The sequence below is a fragment of the Hipposideros armiger genome, unplaced genomic scaffold (genome assembly GCF_001890085.2).
Source record: "Hipposideros armiger isolate ML-2016 unplaced genomic scaffold, ASM189008v1 scaffold_10, whole genome shotgun sequence".
Classification (NCBI taxonomy): Eukaryota; Metazoa; Chordata; class Mammalia; order Chiroptera; family Hipposideridae; genus Hipposideros; species Hipposideros armiger.
The window spans coordinates 3,449,493-3,467,557 of NW_017731360.1; the positions used below are offsets into that span (position 1 = coordinate 3,449,493).

An 18,065-nucleotide genomic window follows, 5' to 3' on the forward strand; every position below is an offset into this window, starting at 1 on the left:
CCAACATGGGCCAGTGAAGCGACGTCCTCCACAACTAGACTGAAGAACAAAAAGGACAGCAACTTGTCTGTTCCCCTCCCCCAATTCCCCAATAAAAAAATCTTAAAAAAAAAAAAGAGTATTGCAACAAGGCAGAGAGCCTGAGATCAACTCTGAATATAGCAAAGATAGCTGGGGATTTATATCCAATGAGAAGAGTGAGGGTACCAATTAATGGGAAGTTACTAGGAAGAGACATCAAGAGTAGAGGTATTTTTGTTAAATAGGCACAACAGGATTCTTGCTAAAGGCAAGCCAAGGACTTAGACAACAAGGATGGGAGATGAGGGACTTCACCAGATGTCAAAGGTGGGAGGATTCTCACTAAACTGACTTAGTAGGATTCTTGCTCAAACTTAGTGGACAGGCCAAGGACAGGGCCCTGAAGCCTAGTCAAAAGAGGGCTCAGAGGAACCTGTCGAAAGTTTGGTCAAGGAGGCAGTGTTTGTCAACCACCAGGTGCTCAAAACCACTGGAAGTAGAAGAGATCACCAAAGGAGCAAGAAGACAAAAGGATAAAAAATAGAGTCCAAAGTCACTTCAACATTTGGAAGTTGGCTTGACAAGAAGCCAGCAAAGGAGATTGAGAAGCATCAGCCAATGAGATGGAAGAAAACCAGGAAAGTGGTATATTACTGAAGCTAAGAAAAGAAAGTATTTCAAGAAGGAAGTGGCTAACCATGTTGAAAGCTTCCTAGAGGTCAAATAAGATGAGGACAGAGAATTGAATTTAGCAAATTAGAGGTCAATGATGGCTTTGACAAGAGCAGTCTCAGCGCAGTGAAGAGGTTAAAAGGCTGACTGGAGCATGCTGAGATGATGGAAGGTTAAGAAGCAGAGAAAGCAAATACAATAACATTTCATAAGTTTTGTTATGAGTAGAAGTAAGTGGAATGGTAACTGAAGACAGATATGGTGTCAAGGAAGGGTTTTGCTTGCGTGTGTGTATCTGTGTGTGTGTGTGTGTGTGTGTGTGTGTGTGTGTGTGTGTGTGTTTTAAGATGAGAGATACTAAGGGATGTGTGTTTGGTGATGGAAACAATCCAGTAGAGAAGGATAAATTGATGATGCAGAAGAGAGAGGGAATTTGATCCTTGGGGAGGCAAAAGGATGTGGGACATAGTGCAGACCTAGGTGAAAAAGCAGAAAATGTGGATCCTGATGCAGATCAGAAAAGTTGGTAGGTTAGGTGGGAGGAAGATGAATCTGAATGTCTCTGTTTTCTTGATGAATTATAAATTGAGGTCATATGAACATGAAGTGTTGGGCGAGGGAGTATGTTAGAGGATTGAAGGGAGAAGAAAAGGTCATATTGGACAATGAAAAAACAAAACTACTGGGGGGAGAATAACAGGATTGCTGAGCAGTATTGAGTACTCATTTAAGGTCTGTAATAAAAAATTTCAGTTAAGACAGCACAGTTGTGTAATTCTCTCCAGCCATGTCCAGCTATTCATGTGCAGACATGGACTACACAGTTAACTGGTTTTGGGAGGACTTGGAATTTTGTGAGTATAATGAAGAGAAAGCGACAAGAGAATTAAGAATATTTATAGTATGGTGATTATGATGATATACTATAGACTATAGAATCTAGACTGGGAAAGAAGAAAATGAGAACATAAGGAGGGTGAGATAATTAGTGAAAATTGATGACACTGATGGATTAGAAGGCTCCCTGAAGTTCTGATTCAACAATAGGAGATCTACTCATATCACACCCTACAGTTGCAGAATAAAAGAGAAAAATCATACAATTATCTCAATAGATGATGAGAAAGCATTCAGTAAAATCCAACACTCACTCTTGTTAACACACATGCACACACGCACAAACACAACTATTAGTAAGCTGGGAATAGAATTTTCTAAATGAGTTAATGAATATAACTAAATGAGTTATATGTAAAGTACTTTAACAGTAATTGGCCCCTAGTAAACATATAACTTCTGCTATCATCATCATCATCACCTTCATCTTCTTCTTCTTCTTCATCATCATCATCATCATCTTTCCATTATGTGATAAAAAACATCTACCAGAAACAAAAGGCAAAAGTACTTGTAGTGGAGGTTCCCTGCAAGGGGATGCCCGTTCTATGATTCCCATAAAGGCAATCATTCAGAGCTAAACAAGTATGTAAATGTTATATACAGATGTATTCTATTAAATTAAATACTTTATATTAAATACAGATGTATCCTGTTATATTGAACATGTTACTGTAATATGTACAAGCTGAGCTACCCATGCAAGGAAGGGGTATAAAGGGTTACTTGGAAAGTATCTGGGCAGCTCCTTAGGTCTCCATGAAACTCACCTTATATAAACTATTAATATCTTGGTCCCTGGTCAGAACATTTCTATTGCACCAATTGAGGACAGCTGCCAAATATCTCTTCTGTGGTATCTTGCTGTCTTCTGAATGAAGCAACTCTATGTAAATAATTTGTTTAGATAATACACTCTGCTTCTGATAATTGAGAGTCTATCCAACAAATTACTTGTTACAATAAAAATGGCAAACTGCAAACCCCATTAAAATAAAACAAGAAAAGCATACCAATTATCATCTCTACTAGCCAATATCATATTGGAATACTTAACTATTGCTGAGAGACGAGAAAAAGAGATGATGTATAAATATTGGAAAAAAGACACAATACAAGCATTATCTGGAGATGAAAGATACTGCCTAGAAAATTTAAGTGAACCAACTGAAAAATTATTAGAATAAGACAGTTAATAAATTTGCTATATATAAAATTACCATATAGAAATCAATAGCTTTCCTATAGACCAGTGATAAGTTATTAGAATGTCATGGGAAAGAATCAATTCACAATCGCTGCAAAATCTATTAAAAAAAACAAGAAATAAACTTAGCAAGAAACACAAAAGTCCTATATGAATAAAATTATGAAATTTTACTCTAAGATATAAAATAAGAGCCAAATAAATAAAGGCATATGGGAGATCATTTATTTTAAAGATGTCATTTCTACTCAAATTAGTCTATTTTTTAAAATGAAATTTGGCAGGTTGACCAAAAAAATGTGAGAAGAGCCAAGAATATTGACCAAGTAGGAGGAAGAACTTACCCTATCAGATGTCAAAATGTGCTATGAAGCTATAATTATTCAAATAGAATATTATTAACCCAAGAATAGATGTACATTAAAAAAAGCAAAACAGAGGGTCCAAGACCAGATTCTCTCTCTCTCTCTCTCTCTCTCTCTCTCATCTATTTATCTACTAGAATTTAGCACACAGAAAAGATAGCATTTTAAATTAGAGGGGGAAATAAAGGCTATAACAATGTTGTTGGGACAACTAGCTATCCATTTGGGGAAAATTTCAATCATACAGTATTCGTCTCTCTCTGATTTATTTCATTTAGCAAGGTATTATGAGGTATTAGCATAATACTCTCAATATCCATGTTGTTGCAAATGGCAAGATTCCATTCTTTTTATGCTGAGTAGTATTCCACTGGAAAAAATATATATATATATTTTTCTTCAAATTAGTATTTTCATTTTCTTTAGATAAATACCCAGAGTGGAATTGCTGGATCATGTGGTGGTTCAATTTTTAATTTTTTGAGGAAACTCCATCCTGCTTTCCATAGTGATTGTACCAATTTACATTCCCACCAACAGTGCACAAGGGTTCCCTTTTCTCTACATCTTCGCCAACACTTTTTATCTCTTGTCTTTTTGATGATAGCCATTCTAACAGGTATGAGGTGATATTTCATTGTGGTTTTGAGTTTGTAGGCTTTTCTCTTGGCCTGCTCAGTTTCCCTAGGGAAGATTTTCCAGTCTCCAAACTGGGAGATGTAAACTTGGTTACTAGTAGTCTCAGAACTGAGTGAGGGAAGGAGGCAGAGGGTATCACTATTCAGTATTCAGACTTTCATGTCATCCTCTGTTGGCGCATAGTTTACCACAGGATTGCAAGAAACAGTAAGGAGGACAGTGGGCTAAAACTGATTGAACAAGGTGAGTGGTAAGAGGTGAAGTCACAGAGGAAGTGAAGGCAATGCTGACAATTAGGGCTTTGGAGACCATTTTAGAAATCGGGCTTGTACTCTGAATAAGTTAGAAAACCATTGGAGTGTTCTGAGCTGAATATAACTTTGAGCTTTAAAAGAATCATAATAGACTATGGGGAAGTGAGAGTGTTATGGGTTGAATTGTGAGCCCCCAAAAAGATATGTTGAAATCCTAACCCCCAGTACCTCAGATTGTGACTTCATTTGGGAATAGGGTATTTGCAGATATAGTCAAGTTAAGATGAGGTCATTAGGATGAGCCCTAATCCAATATGACTAAAGTCCTTACAAAAAGGGGAAGTTGGGACACATACACAGACATGGACAGAGGAAAGACTGTAAAGACAGAGGAAAGACCATGTAAGGATGGAGGATTGGAGTGCTGCATGTACAAGCCAGAGAACACCAAAGATTGACCTCAAACCATCTGAACTAGGAAGAGGCAACGATGGATTCCCCTATAGGTTTCAGAGGGAGCATAGCCCTGCCAACACCATGATTTTGGACTTCTAGCCTCAGGAACTATGAGACAATAAATTTCTGTTGTTCTAAGCCCCCCTGATTGGGGCATTTTGTTACAACTGCCCTAGGAAACACATTTAGGGAGCAAAGGTGAAAACGAAGATCAGGAAGCAAGCTATTACAATGATCCAGTTGAATGTTGATGGTGGCCTGGGTGAAGGTGGTAGCTGTGGACTCTGGATAAGTTTTGAAGACAGAATTTGCTGATGGGGGGGGCAGCCAGATAGCTCAGTTGGTTAGAGCATGAGCTCTGAACAGGGTTGCTGGTTCAATTCCCACATGGCCCAGTGAGCCTTGCGAGTAAACTGTACCCTCTACAGCTAAGATTGTGAACAATGGCTCGACCTGGAGCTGGGCTGCTGTGAGCGCCGGCCAATGGCCTGCGACCGACTGCCTCAGCCAGGTAAAGCACAATGATCATAATATCAACATGGGCCAGTGAAGCGACATCCTCCACAACTAGACTGAGAACAACAGCTTGATTCGGAGGTGGGGAGGTCGGAGGGAAAGGGGGAGGGGAAAAAAAAAGAATTTGCTGATGGACTGAATAAGGGGGGATATAAAAAAAAGGAGAGGCATTAAGGATAATTCCAAAGTTTCAGCGCTGTTGTACCCCAGATGCTGCATCTCTGTGCCTGAGGCCTTTCTGAGAAGTTCGAAAGGAAAGCCATTCTAATAATTCCTACTTTAGACTGGAAGTGCTGGGAAATTAACCCCACCTAGGGGAAGCCCTCCACCAGTGATTCTCAGGAGTTGGTATATAAATATCCCAGCTCCCTTGTCCCTCAGATGGGATAATTCTGACACATGTTTTACACGGTTTCCCACAAGATAAGCTCCAGTCAATCAGTGGTAGCTGGCTTAACAGCACAGCTTTATTAGCTGTCTTCTCTTTCATATATCACTTCCCCACTCTCCTACTAGTGATCCCTGCTTCTCTAAAATAAACTATTTGTACTTGAATCCTTATCTCAGAGTCTACTTTTGGGGAAACCCAATCTAATGCACAATGTGTATTTCAGCTTGAGCAACTGGAAAGACATTTATTAATATTGATTTACTCATAAATTGACATTCATTAAGATGGAGAAGACTGTGGCAGGTACAGATTCTTGGGGCGAAGATCAGTAGTGCATTTTGAACATATTGGTTTTGGGGTGCCTATTAGGTTCACCAAATGGAGAGGTTGAGTAGGCATAGAGATACACGGCCTGGAGTTAGGGTGAGATTAGTCTAGGTTAGGAGATATACATTTAGGAGTCAAGAGCATATAGATAATATTTAAAGCCATGAGGTTGGATGAGATCACTAAACGAGTGAGTGTAGCTGGATTAGAAAAGAGGTCCTGGGATTCATAGGGTCCTGGGCACTGTCACATTTAAAGGTCAAGGAAATGAGGACGATTCAGCAAAGAAGATTGAGAAGGTCTTGAGAATGATGTAGGAGGAAAAGAAGAGTGTGTGAAATTCCAGAAGCTAAGGGAGGCAGGTATTATATGAGTCTATTATTATTATTATTATTATTATTATTATTATTATTATTATTATTAAAGATTTTATTGGAGAATTGGGGAAGGGGAACAGTGTTGGGGAATTGGGGAAGGGGAACAGCCAAGTTGTTGTCCTTCAGTCTTAGTAGTGTAGGGCGCAGCTAGCTCAGCTCCAAGTCCAGTCGCCATCCGGCTGCCCGTCGGCAGCTCAGCTCAAAGTACTGTGTTCAATCTTAGTTGTGGGTGGGCATAGCCCACCATCCCATGCGGGAGTTGAACAGACAACCTTGTTGTTAGGAGCACATGCTCTCACCCGCTGAGCCACCCCGCCACCTGTTGGCAGCTCAGCAGCAGCTCAGCTCAGGCGCAGCTCACTGGCCCATGTGGGAATCCAACTGATGGCCCTGTTGCTCAGAGCTCGCGCTCTTAACCAATTGAGCCACTCGGTCGGCCCGTTAGTCCCTTATTTTTGTTTGCTTTAGTCCCCTTCATTTACTTTGAAGGCTTTCATAAAATGTTCAGTAATCCTTTTTTTTGTCCATTTACATTGAAGAGTCAGGTATTAAAAGGTTGATTTGAATTCTGGATCCATGTGTGCAGTTTGTCATTTGATGGCTTTCATAACAGACGCCACCACTTTAGGTTATTTTTCTGAGACTGCTCAGTTTGTCCAGAGAAAAATTCCCCATTTTCATTCCTAGGGAGGGAATAGCCTACACAATAACTGAGGAGACTGTGGGGATAGGGTAATAGAGAAGTGTGTTTTCTCTTTGTTCAGTAGGTAGGCTTCTAATGAATCTATCTTTTTCTAGAAAGGCACCTTTCTAGAAAGTTCTATTGCTCCACAGACAAACCTCCAGACTCCTTCCAGGGAGGAGTAATCATCTGACAGATGCAACATTGTACAGGGGACTTGAAGGCTAATGGATCCTTATAGAGCAGCGGTTCTCAACCTGTGGGTCGCGACCCCTTTGGGGGCCAAACGACACTTTCACAGGGGTCGCCTAAGACCATCGGAAAACAAAAAGATATTTACATTACGATTCATAACAGTAGCAAAATTACAGTTATAGAGTAGCAACGAAAATAATTTTATGGTTGGGGGTCCCCACAACATGAGGACTGTATTAAGGGGTCACAGCATTAGGAAGGTTGAGAACCACTGTTATAGAGACTTTCATTCAGTCCTCTTGTCTTCAACATGTTCTTTGCCCTGGGTCTTTCTTCCTGGGTTTCTGGGTCCTCTAGAACTTGAGCTTAGCTGGAACTCTGTGGCAGGAAATGGCTCGCTTCTCATTAGCACTACCTCTGCAGACACTTGGTGTACAGATTTCTCAGCCCTGCTAATTTTTTCACTTAGCTTCCCATCTTCTCACTCTCTGATGTCTCCTACGCTTTTCATCCTTGTGGGTTTATTCTGGGTTTATTCACTTGCCGTCATTTTTGTGATGCTCCAAGAAGAAGAGATAAACATACAAGGTCTATTAAGTTCACGAACTCATCCTAGAAAAAGTGCTACATACCTCACCGCTGAATATCACTACGATCATCTTCGACATACTCCCCGTGGGAAGTTATGCACCAACACCAGTGCCTAGTCCACCCTTCAAAGCAATTTTAGAACTCTTTTTCTGGAATGGCTGTCAGAGCTGTCATTGTATTACCCTTGATGTCCTGGATGTCATCAAAATGTCTTCCTTTCAATATTCCCTTTATCTTTGGGTAAAGAAAGAAGTCATTGGGAGCCAGATCAGGTGAGTAGGGAGGGTGTTCTAATACAGTTATTTGTTTCCTGGCTAAAAACTCCCTCACAGACAGTGCCGTATGAACTGGTGCATTGTCGTGATGCAAGAGCCATGAATTGTTGGCAAAAAGTTCAGGTTGTCTAATTTTTTCATGCAGTCTTTGCAGCACTTCCAAATAGTAAACTTGGTTAACTGTCCAGTTGGTACAAATTCATAATGAATAATCCCTCTGATATCAGAAAAAGTTAGCAACATCATTGCAACAAGCTTGCGAACTTCATTATCATACCTCCTATGTGTTTAAACTACCATGTTTCCTTTTCAACAGCAGTATTTTGAAACCATCAAATTAATAGCAATTTTTTAAGTTCTGAGACCAAAATTTCAGGTGAGATGTGAGATTTTCCCTTGAGAAGCCATATTCCTTAGAGTTCATGGTGATTCTGGTCTTCCAGAGTATCTGTTTTCCCCAGAGGTAGAATCAGGCCGGAAGTGTTTCTGCCTGGTTCATCCATCCATTTTACTGCTACCTGACTGTGGAGACACTTCCTACTTGCCAAGAAGCCAACTCAGGTTGACTCCTCCCTGCTGTCAAGTCTATATGTCCATGATATCCACATAGGAGGATATATGCACAACTGTATTAAGTCCTGAACGGATGAATGGAATTTATAAATTATGAAAAGGAATCTCTAAGTCACATGGGAAAAATACTTGGAACCTTGTGTCTGAGAGTATGCATGTGGAGTGGGTAGGGGTGATTTGGGCCACAAATTTTAATTTATATCACTGTCCACACATCCTGGTATTTTTCAATCTGCCAAGGTTGATGCTAATAATAATTGAAAACATTTTTATAATGTTTATTATGAGCCAGTACCATTCTTTATTAACTTATAAATAATTATATATTAACTATATAATCCTCAGCAACCCTATGAGGTGGGTACTACCATTATCTCCAATTTACCACTAAAGAAACTAAAGCACCAAGGAGTTAAATACAAGGCTAAGATGAAGGGAATTGAATCAAGGCATTCTAACTCCAGAGCCTGGATGCTTAATCACTAGGCTACATTGCCTCTCTTCTTAGGGCTAGATCGTATTTTGTTTTCTTTAACTCATTAGATGAAAATTTTAGGATAACAAGCCTCAGAAATCAATCAGTCTTTCCATGCCATTTGTTGCTTATTATATTTTACACCCAGACAATATCTTGGTGGTAGCCCCAATGATTTTTAGCCTTCCATTTAAAAATAGGATTTTTCAATCATCTGAATAGTCCTGGACCCGGAAGTGGTATTGCTTCTCTATAGTTGGGGGTCAGTGATGGGGCAGATGTCTGCAGCCTTACAACAGAATCTCAATGTACTTAAGCACTTGGTCTGGGTTGCAGTGCCAACACGAAGGATCATTCTGATCATTTCCGTTATTTTGCTGGGCAGAGTTTGTGGGCCCATAGTGAAATTCAATTAAAGTGTCCTTTTTTTCTTATTTGGGATATAAAGGAAAAGTATTTTCTCAATCTATTTAGGGATGTACCCATTTAAAAAAAAAAAGTTGAGCAGGGACACTGCAGGCCTTAACCAAGGATACCACATGCAAAAAGCTAAGGCAGGGCAGCAGGGTGGAGAAAGATATCCCAAGTCATAGGAAATCTGGCATGAGACTAAATCTCCAGTAACTCCCAAATCTAGCAGGCAAACTGTAAAGTAGAAAGAGATCTTCCACAGTTCAGAAATTTGGGAACTGGCTTAAAGCATAAAGAGTTTAATAGAATATTGTTGATGTTCAGTTCTGATGACGGACAAGTCCCGATCCACTCTCAAAACTTTTGAAGCCAGTAGTAAACTGAATCTAACTAGAGCTGCAACAAAGCAGCTGCAGCTCAACCACAGGGAAGACCGACTAATTTCCCCCCCATTACTGACCTGACAAAAGGGAGTTTGCCCTTTTCTATTTATGTTGGTTTCTACAGTTCTTTTACACAAAAACATATATTAAAAATTATGAGACACAAGTGTAGAAATAGTGCTAGAAGCAGATGAAATGATAGCTCAGATTTAAAATGATTAAACTCTTAAAAAAATAAAAATGAAATGATCAAACTCTTTAAAATAGCTATGATAGATATGTAGAAGTTCTACTGGAAAAGGTGGATAAAATGCATGAACAGATGGGGAATTTCAGCAGAGGTGGGAACTATAAAAAAGAACCAAATGGGAGTGCTAGAAATGAAAAATAAAATACAAGAAATTAAGAATGTTTTTTAATGGGCTTAGCACAGGAGAGGAAAGAATCAGCTGCTTGAAGACAGGTCAGTATAAATTATCCAAATTAAAATACAAAAAGGGAAAAAAGTGTGGAAAATATGGAATAGAGCATTCAGGAACCGAGAAAATATTAAATGTTCTAGCATATGTGTAATTGGGGTCCCGGACAGAGAGAATCAACAAAAAAGTATTTTAAAAGATGATACTTGAGAGTTTTCTAAAATAGGTGAAAGATAAAATGTACAGATCCAAGAAATATATTGTTATCCTGCAAATCCCAAGCAGGATAAATGACGGTGAAAGGAATTGGCACTTATTTAGTGCCTATTGCCTGCCAATTAGTGAGTTGGAGGTCTTAACATGTACCATCTCACTTAATCACTATTTCATTTGGGAAAAGTTGAGTCTGAGAAGAGAGGCGTGACTTCCCCACTGTTACATGACTGGTAAGTGGATCTCTCTGATGCCAATACTAGACTTGTTCCATTGTACCTTGCTACACCTCTGACTCTTGCCTCACCTGGGCTACAGCAACTATGTCCTCACTGGCATTCTTGTCTGCAGTGTTTTTCTCCCCAACCCATTCTTTAGCTGTAGCAAGCTAACTTCCTAAAATATTGTATTGTCTACCTTGACTCCACATTTGTTTGTTTCTCTTTGGTAATGTAGGTCCAAATGTTTTGTTCGCATTTAATGGTGGCAAGAATCAATTTGTTATTGGCCTTAGACAAATCATCTCCTGTTGCAAACTGACCCAAGCCAATTTGCTCATTTATCAATTATATTATATTAATAAACACTTACTTAACTATTGAGTGGATTTTTTTTGGTTGTTGCTATTGCAGGGATGAGGGACCGAAATGAGTAGCCTCCAACAGTGAGAGATGATGGGTCACAAATTCCTTCCCAAAACTTTACTACCGAGTAGTGTGTTACAATGAAAGCAAGTCTCACACTGAAATCTGCCACATACTCAAATATTTACTAACAAGCAGGCAAAACCAGTCTTACAACTTGGAAGCTCAATGAAGTCCCAGCTCTTGATCTTTTTAGATACTTTGCCAAGCACTTTGCATGCAAGGTTTACTTTAGGTAAATAATATTCTAGCAGCAGGATTCATCTAACCTGCTAGTCAGAATCATGTAACAGCATTCCCCACTAAATGGGGAGGAAAAGAGTCCATTCTAGGCTCACTAGATTCTCATATCTTGGTCAGACAAGGGTGGAGGTACCTGTACAATACAATACTTCTAGCCAAATCACATAGCTTGACACTACTCTTTTCACCTGTGAAAAACCATATCTAACATTTAACCATATTTTACAGCCTTCTAATGATGATTGGAGATAAAGATAGTTGAAGCTCTTGTTGTAACTGCTACTGGAATATGGGCTATTAATTACAATTTCTCAGATACTAATTAACCATTCCTAGAGTTTATGTTTCTTATTAGGGTTACTTCAAATGTTAACTAATAGCTTCCAAGGTTTACACTAAAACTAGTTCACACACGTATATCAAACTTTCTAGTCTAAAATATTTTAACATATCTCATGTGTTTAACATATATAATTTTATATTATATATTATAATATTTAATATAAGTAAATTACAGACAACATAACACCTTCTCTGGGGTTCCGTTTGTTTTGTGTGAGGAGATAGAATCAGCTGACTTCTAAAGTTTCTTCCATGATCCTATAAATGGATCTTAATGCAATTAGAAGGATCTGGGTTAGGGTCATGAAAAAATATATTGATAGTTGCTAGAGGGTCATCAAACAGGAAAATCTGCTTTATTAGAAAACTCTAATATTTTCTTCAAAGGATTTATTTTCCTAACATAGCAGCTCTTCTCCTTAGTCCCCAGCCACATCTGTCATCCTCTAACCCCTCCCCCTTTTTAATAAACATTTGTAAATTATTGGGGTATAACTGACATGCAACATTATATTAGTTTTGGGTATACAACATAATGATTCGATATTTGTATATGCATATATCATGAAATGATCACCACAATAAGTCTAGGTAACATCTATCACCATACATACTTACAGAATTTTATTTTTAATTTTATTGGGGAACAGCCATGGTCAATGGTTACACATAGCTTTCATGCTACAATGGCATAGGTGACTCGTTTTTTTTTTTAGGGAGGGCACAGCTCACAGTGGCCTTTGCAGAGATCGAACCAGTAATCTTGGTGTTATCAGCACCACGCTCTAACCAACTGAGCTAACTGGTCACCCCCAGAATATTTTTTTTCTTGTGATGAGAACTTTTAAGATCTACTCTCCTAGCAACTTTGAAATGTGCAATACAGTATTATTAACTATAGTCACATTACATCCCCATGACTTATTTTATAACTGGAAGTTTGTATCTTTTGATCCCCTTTACCTATTTTGCCTACCCTCCATCCTCTTCCTCTAGCAACCACCAATCTGTTCTTTGTAGCTATGAGCTCAGTTGGTTTTTTAGATTCCATATGTAAGAAAAATCATGTGGTATTTGTCTTTCTCTGTCTGACTTATTTCACCAAGCATAATATAAGGTCCATCCTGTTGTTGTAAATGGCAAGATTTCATTCTTCATTCTTTTTTACGGCAGAATAATATTCCCGTGTGTGGAATATATATATATATATATAAAATGTATCATGTATCATATATACCACATCTTCTTTATCCATTCATCAATTGATGGATAATGAGGTTGTTTCCATATCTTGGCTATTGTAAATAATGCTGCAGTGAACATGGGTGTACATATATCCTTTTAAGTTAGTGTTTTCATTTTCTTCAGATAACTATCCAGAGTGGAATTGCTGAATAATATGGTAGTTTTATTTTTAATTTTTTGAGAACCCTCCATACTGTTTTCCATAGTGGCTGCACTTGTTTATTTTTTATTTTGTTGCCTTTGCTTTAGGTGTCAGATCCCAAAGAGCATTGCTAAGACTGATGTACAGGAGTTTACTGCCTGATTTCTTCTATGAATTTTATGGTTTTGGGTCTTATGTTCAAGTCTCAACCCATTTTGAGTTAATTTTTTGGTATGGTATATAGTGGTACAGTTTCACTTTTTTGCATGTAGCTGTCCAGTTTTCTCAACACCATTTATTGAAGAGACTGTTCTTTCCCTATTGTATATTCCTAGCTCCTTTGTTGTAAATTAATTGGCCCTATATACTCGTACATGGGTTTATTTCAGGGCTCTTTATTCTGTTCCACTGACCTACGTATGTGTCTGTTTTATGCTAATACTTCAAGGCTTAGCTTTGGAAACTATACATACAATAATACTTTTATTATATTCTGTTGATCAATGCAAGTAACAAGAACAGCCCAGATTTAAGAGACTGGGAATTATATGGGAGGTGTAGCAAAATCACACCAAACAAGGGAGCGGACACAGAGAGCTGTGATTATTCTAACAATCTATTACACTGCTCAATAAAGGTTTGTGGAGTGAATGAATGACTATTATATCATGTCTAAAGTCCCATGCTTCATATTCAAAGTCTGCTGTAATCTTGCTTCCGGTGTGTGATCTCTTATCTTTCTTACAGCACTCATAAAAACCTGCTTTGTAATTTATGTATTTGCACATATGTTTTATTCTCAAAGGTACTTTGTTTTGTTCTCTTTATATATCCTATATATCTAGCACATGCTCAGGCTCCAAAGAGACACTCTGTAGGTCCTTACTGAGCTGAATTTAATTCAACAACCTTGACATCTTATCCCCTACCTTCCGTTCCATCATCATGACGTCACTAGTTGAACAATCTTACCATCATTCATGTCTCTGTGCCTTTACCCGTTCCATTTTCCCCGCCTAAAATACTTTCCCTCTTCCTCTTTGCTTATTTCAGTGTTTCTCACTGACATCTAGCAACCTTGGCCCTACCCACTGAATTCCAGTAGAGGCAGGGTCATTATGACAACTGTGATATATCCCCTGATTGAATACCACTAGTAAAACCATTCTTTGGGTCCACAGTGAGAACAATGTTGTTTTATCTATACAGCACCACCTCCTGTTTAGGAAGTATTCCTTCCCTGTTTCTAACTAAATTGTGCTTGAAGGAGTTACTATATTTCTAGAAGATTCTGCCCTTCTAGGTACAATTGAATTACCTGGCACGTCTTGAAGGGGTCAGGCATTAACATCAATTAAAAATGTAATACAGGGCCGGCCGAGTGGCGCGTTGGTTAAGCACTGGCTTGGGACGCCAGAGGGCCCCGGTTTGGATTCCACATATGAGGGCCAGTGACACTGCCCTCTACAGCTAAGATGCTGAACAACAGATCAACCTGGGGCTGGGCTGCCATGAGTCGCCGGTGACAGCGGAGGCTGCAGCCCCTGTGGTACTGGGTTGCCATCGGCTACCGTATGTGGTCAGCAGCCAGCGTGAGCGGCCAGCAGCCGCCGTGAGCGGCCGTCCAGAAGCCGGCGACTGATCTGCCTCGCCAGAAAAGAGCGCAATGATGGTGCCAACTTGGGCCAGTGAAGCAACATCCTTCACAACTAGACTGAAGAACAAAAGGACAGCAACTTGTCTGTTCCCCTTCCCCCAATTCCCCAGCACTGTTCCCATCCCCCAATTCCCCAATAAAAATCTTAAAAAAAAATGTAATACAAAGTGAGAGTAGAGCACATCCCCTTTGTCCAATGATAGAATCCCCTGCTGCTAAACATACATATATGAGTAGAGTCTCCCTAGACTGGTTGAGGTATGTGTGATTGAGATATAATTGACCAAATCCTAAAGATGCTAATGTCTAAATAAACACCATGGGCACCACCAAGCTGTTAAATTTATATAGGGCTTTAGGTGAAGGTTAGGTCATGAAAACACTTGGGTTTTTACAAAAATTGAATTAAAAAGCCTGAGGAAAAAAATTGAATAAAGCAGGGCAGGGAATTTCTCTTTATACATTTTTCCTGGGGAGGGCGCCAGAAAGCAAAAGGAAATTGAAGAGAAAATATATGAATGGAATACAAAAAGCTACTGAATTAAGGTGCTGGGTGCTGTACAGATGGCAGTTTGGAAATGGAATGGGGAGATGAGCCTGTGTCTGGGGAACACCTCTTTAGTCATCAGAAAAGCTGAGAGAGAGAGAGAGAGAGAGAGAGAGAGAGAGAGAGCACACTCCAATTTGAACAACGGGTGGCCATGCGTGAGCTAGGAAGTGGCAAACTTTTGTTCTACATATTAACTTGTACCAAGCAAAAGTGAGTTTGTACTTGGAATTCGTGACCTATATTCTCAATTTTGGTGAATGGCACCATAATCCGTCAATTTACCAATCGAGAAACTTGAGAGTCATGCGAGTCACACTGTCTCCACTGTCCCTTGTTCCTCAAGGTTAGTCATACAACAAGCCTTGTCAATTTTGCCTGTTTTTTTCCAGCCCATCTCCTCCTCCCCATTGTTACTATCATTGACCTAGTTCAGGTCCTTATAATCTCCCACGTAGACAACTGGTCTTCCTGCCTCCAGTCTAATCCCCTTCCAATCCATCCTTCAGACGCCACCAGAATAATCTTTCTCAAACATATATCTAACCACGTTGCTCTCCTTCTTAACAACTCTCCCCCCCACCCCTGCTACCCAGTTCATACTGTCTAAAAACTAAACTCTAAGCATAGCATTCTAGACTTTTTCTTCCATGTGTAACTTTCAGCCATCCCCACCCCCTACCACACACACATACACACCCTGTGTTCTAGTCATACTGACCTACTTTCAGTTCCCCAAACACAACATGCTTTATCAAGCCCCTACACATACCTGGAATGCCTTCTCCTCCCGTGGCAGCCTGGAGAACTCCAACCTATCTTTGAAATTCAGTTCAGGAGTCATATTCCCCGACTTACCCCAGGCAGTCAGTTGCCCCTCTCTCAGGGCCTCACAGCTACTTGTCCACACTTCCACTATTACACAAGCTTATTTGCTTGCCTGTCTCCAGCCAGCAATGAAAGCCTGAAAACAAGACTGTGTTTTATTTCTCTTAATAGTCTCTGTGTCCAGCACAGGCTTAATATAGGTGCTCAAAGTTTGTTGAATGAGTGGATGAATATTTTATAGGTACTTTAGGTTGTCAAAAGTTGCGGTAAAGGAGCTTCTGCATACAAAAAGCCTATGGTGTGTATGCTGTCACGCCTGGTAAAAGGCCCTAGTATTTTTTGGTTTTGTTTTTTAGGCCATGATATTTTAATCATTAATTTCACAATCATTTATTAAGCACTCAGGTCCTGTGCCATTTTTAAAGGTCAACGGGTACATTAAGCAAGAAAAATAGGCCTGGCCTTCAGGCAGGGTGCTCTTCAAGACAAGCTTTATAACTGCATGGAATTATAGTACAAATTTTTTAAAGCAGATTTTGGGAGATACAATTATTTCACTGTACCAAAGGAAAGTTTGAACAACTCAGAATAATAATAAAAAAAAAATGGTTTTAGGATATAGACTAATAGATGGACTGACATGACCAAGCCCTGCCACATGGTGGCAGTGCGTCTCCAGTAATGAAGCTTCAGCGGCCTAGCGTATTAGAAAAGCAAGTACTCACACTTTACTCCAGAGGAATAGTAGTACTAAAAATATAACATGGTGGCCTTTCTCAATTTGCAGAGAAGATGAACTGAAAGATACAATTTAATCAATGTTTTGGAGACAATTTAATCAATGTTTTCTCTCCAAACTTTCCTAAGCCTTTGGAATCTGCTTTTGTTTGTCAGCAAGCAAATATAAAAAGAATTTTGGAATGGGCCAAGCATGTTAAATCCCATGGCTTATTTTTTCATAGACATGTAATCTCAGAACTGCTTTTTTTATATTGATTTTGAGTAACATAATGATAGATCCTACTAGTGAAAATGTTTACTAATTTACATGACCAGATTAAGTGTGTCAGTACTGCAAAGTGGTGGGTTGTCAGAAAAGTCATGATGTAGTTTTTGTTTTTTGTTGCAAAAATGTGTCCTGACTTTTCCAACAGCCCAACATTTCCTATTGAGTACCTTACTTCCAGGTGCTCTGCCAATTAAGCCCATTTGAGAACCATGATCTAATCCATTTTTTTTCTACTTACAAATAGAGAAAACAAGGCTCTGAGATGCTAAATGACTTCTCCAAGGTCACAAAGACATTTACTGGACAGGTGCACTGGCTTGTCTCTGCAAAGTGAACATTCCAGGCCTTTCCCTTATTGTCATCTATCAACTTCATAAACAGAACTTGTTGGATGATTAACTTGAGAGTCAAGAGACAGAGAGGAGCCAATGTGACTCCGTTTTCTGAATTGCTGAGTGATGGATTATGGTGCCATTCATCCAAGTTGAGAATACAGATTGCTAATTCCAAATACAGACTCTCTTTAGCTTGGCACAAGTTAATACATAGAATAAAATGTTTTCCCTTCCTAGGTTACTCTTTCCACCCATTGTCCAAATCGGACTAATATGGACTGAAGAGGTGCTCTCTAAAGAGAGGCAAATGCTAATTAGTCCTGGAGATGCTAATAGCAGGAGTCTTGTCTCATTTATTCACTTCCAGAAGGGGTTCAAGAAGAGGAATATAGTTTTCAAGTGACTGAATTAACTAGTTCAACAAGTATTGATTGACTTTTCTACCATGATCCAGGTATGTTCTAAGCCCTTGGCTCTCAAAGTATGGTTTCCATACTACCAGCATTAACAATACCCGGGAACTTGTTAGAAATGCACATTCTTGGGCCTCACCTGAGACATACTAAATCAGAAAATCTGGGAGTGGGGTCCAACAATCTGTTTTTATCACCCCTTCAGATCATTCTGATGCACGCTCCAATTTGAGGATGATTATTTTAGATAGTGAGGATATGGTGTTAAAGAAAAAACAAAGTGCTTGACCTCTTGGGGCAACAATATACAAACAGATAACA

At 39.2% G+C, this 18,065-nt stretch overlaps 1 protein-coding gene across 1 annotated transcript in view; it reads right to left on the minus strand.

Moving 5' to 3' along the window:
* The window catches only part of LOC109391282 (protein argonaute-4), a 63,077-nt gene extending 47,039 nt beyond the window's left edge, over positions 1–16,038 (minus strand). The window contains exon 1 of the mRNA XM_019658729.1: positions 16,018–16,038. The gene's annotated coding sequence lies outside the window, so the exon portion shown is untranslated. The remainder of the gene's footprint in view (positions 1–16,017) is intronic.
* Positions 16,039–18,065: the final 2,027 nt, after the last annotated feature.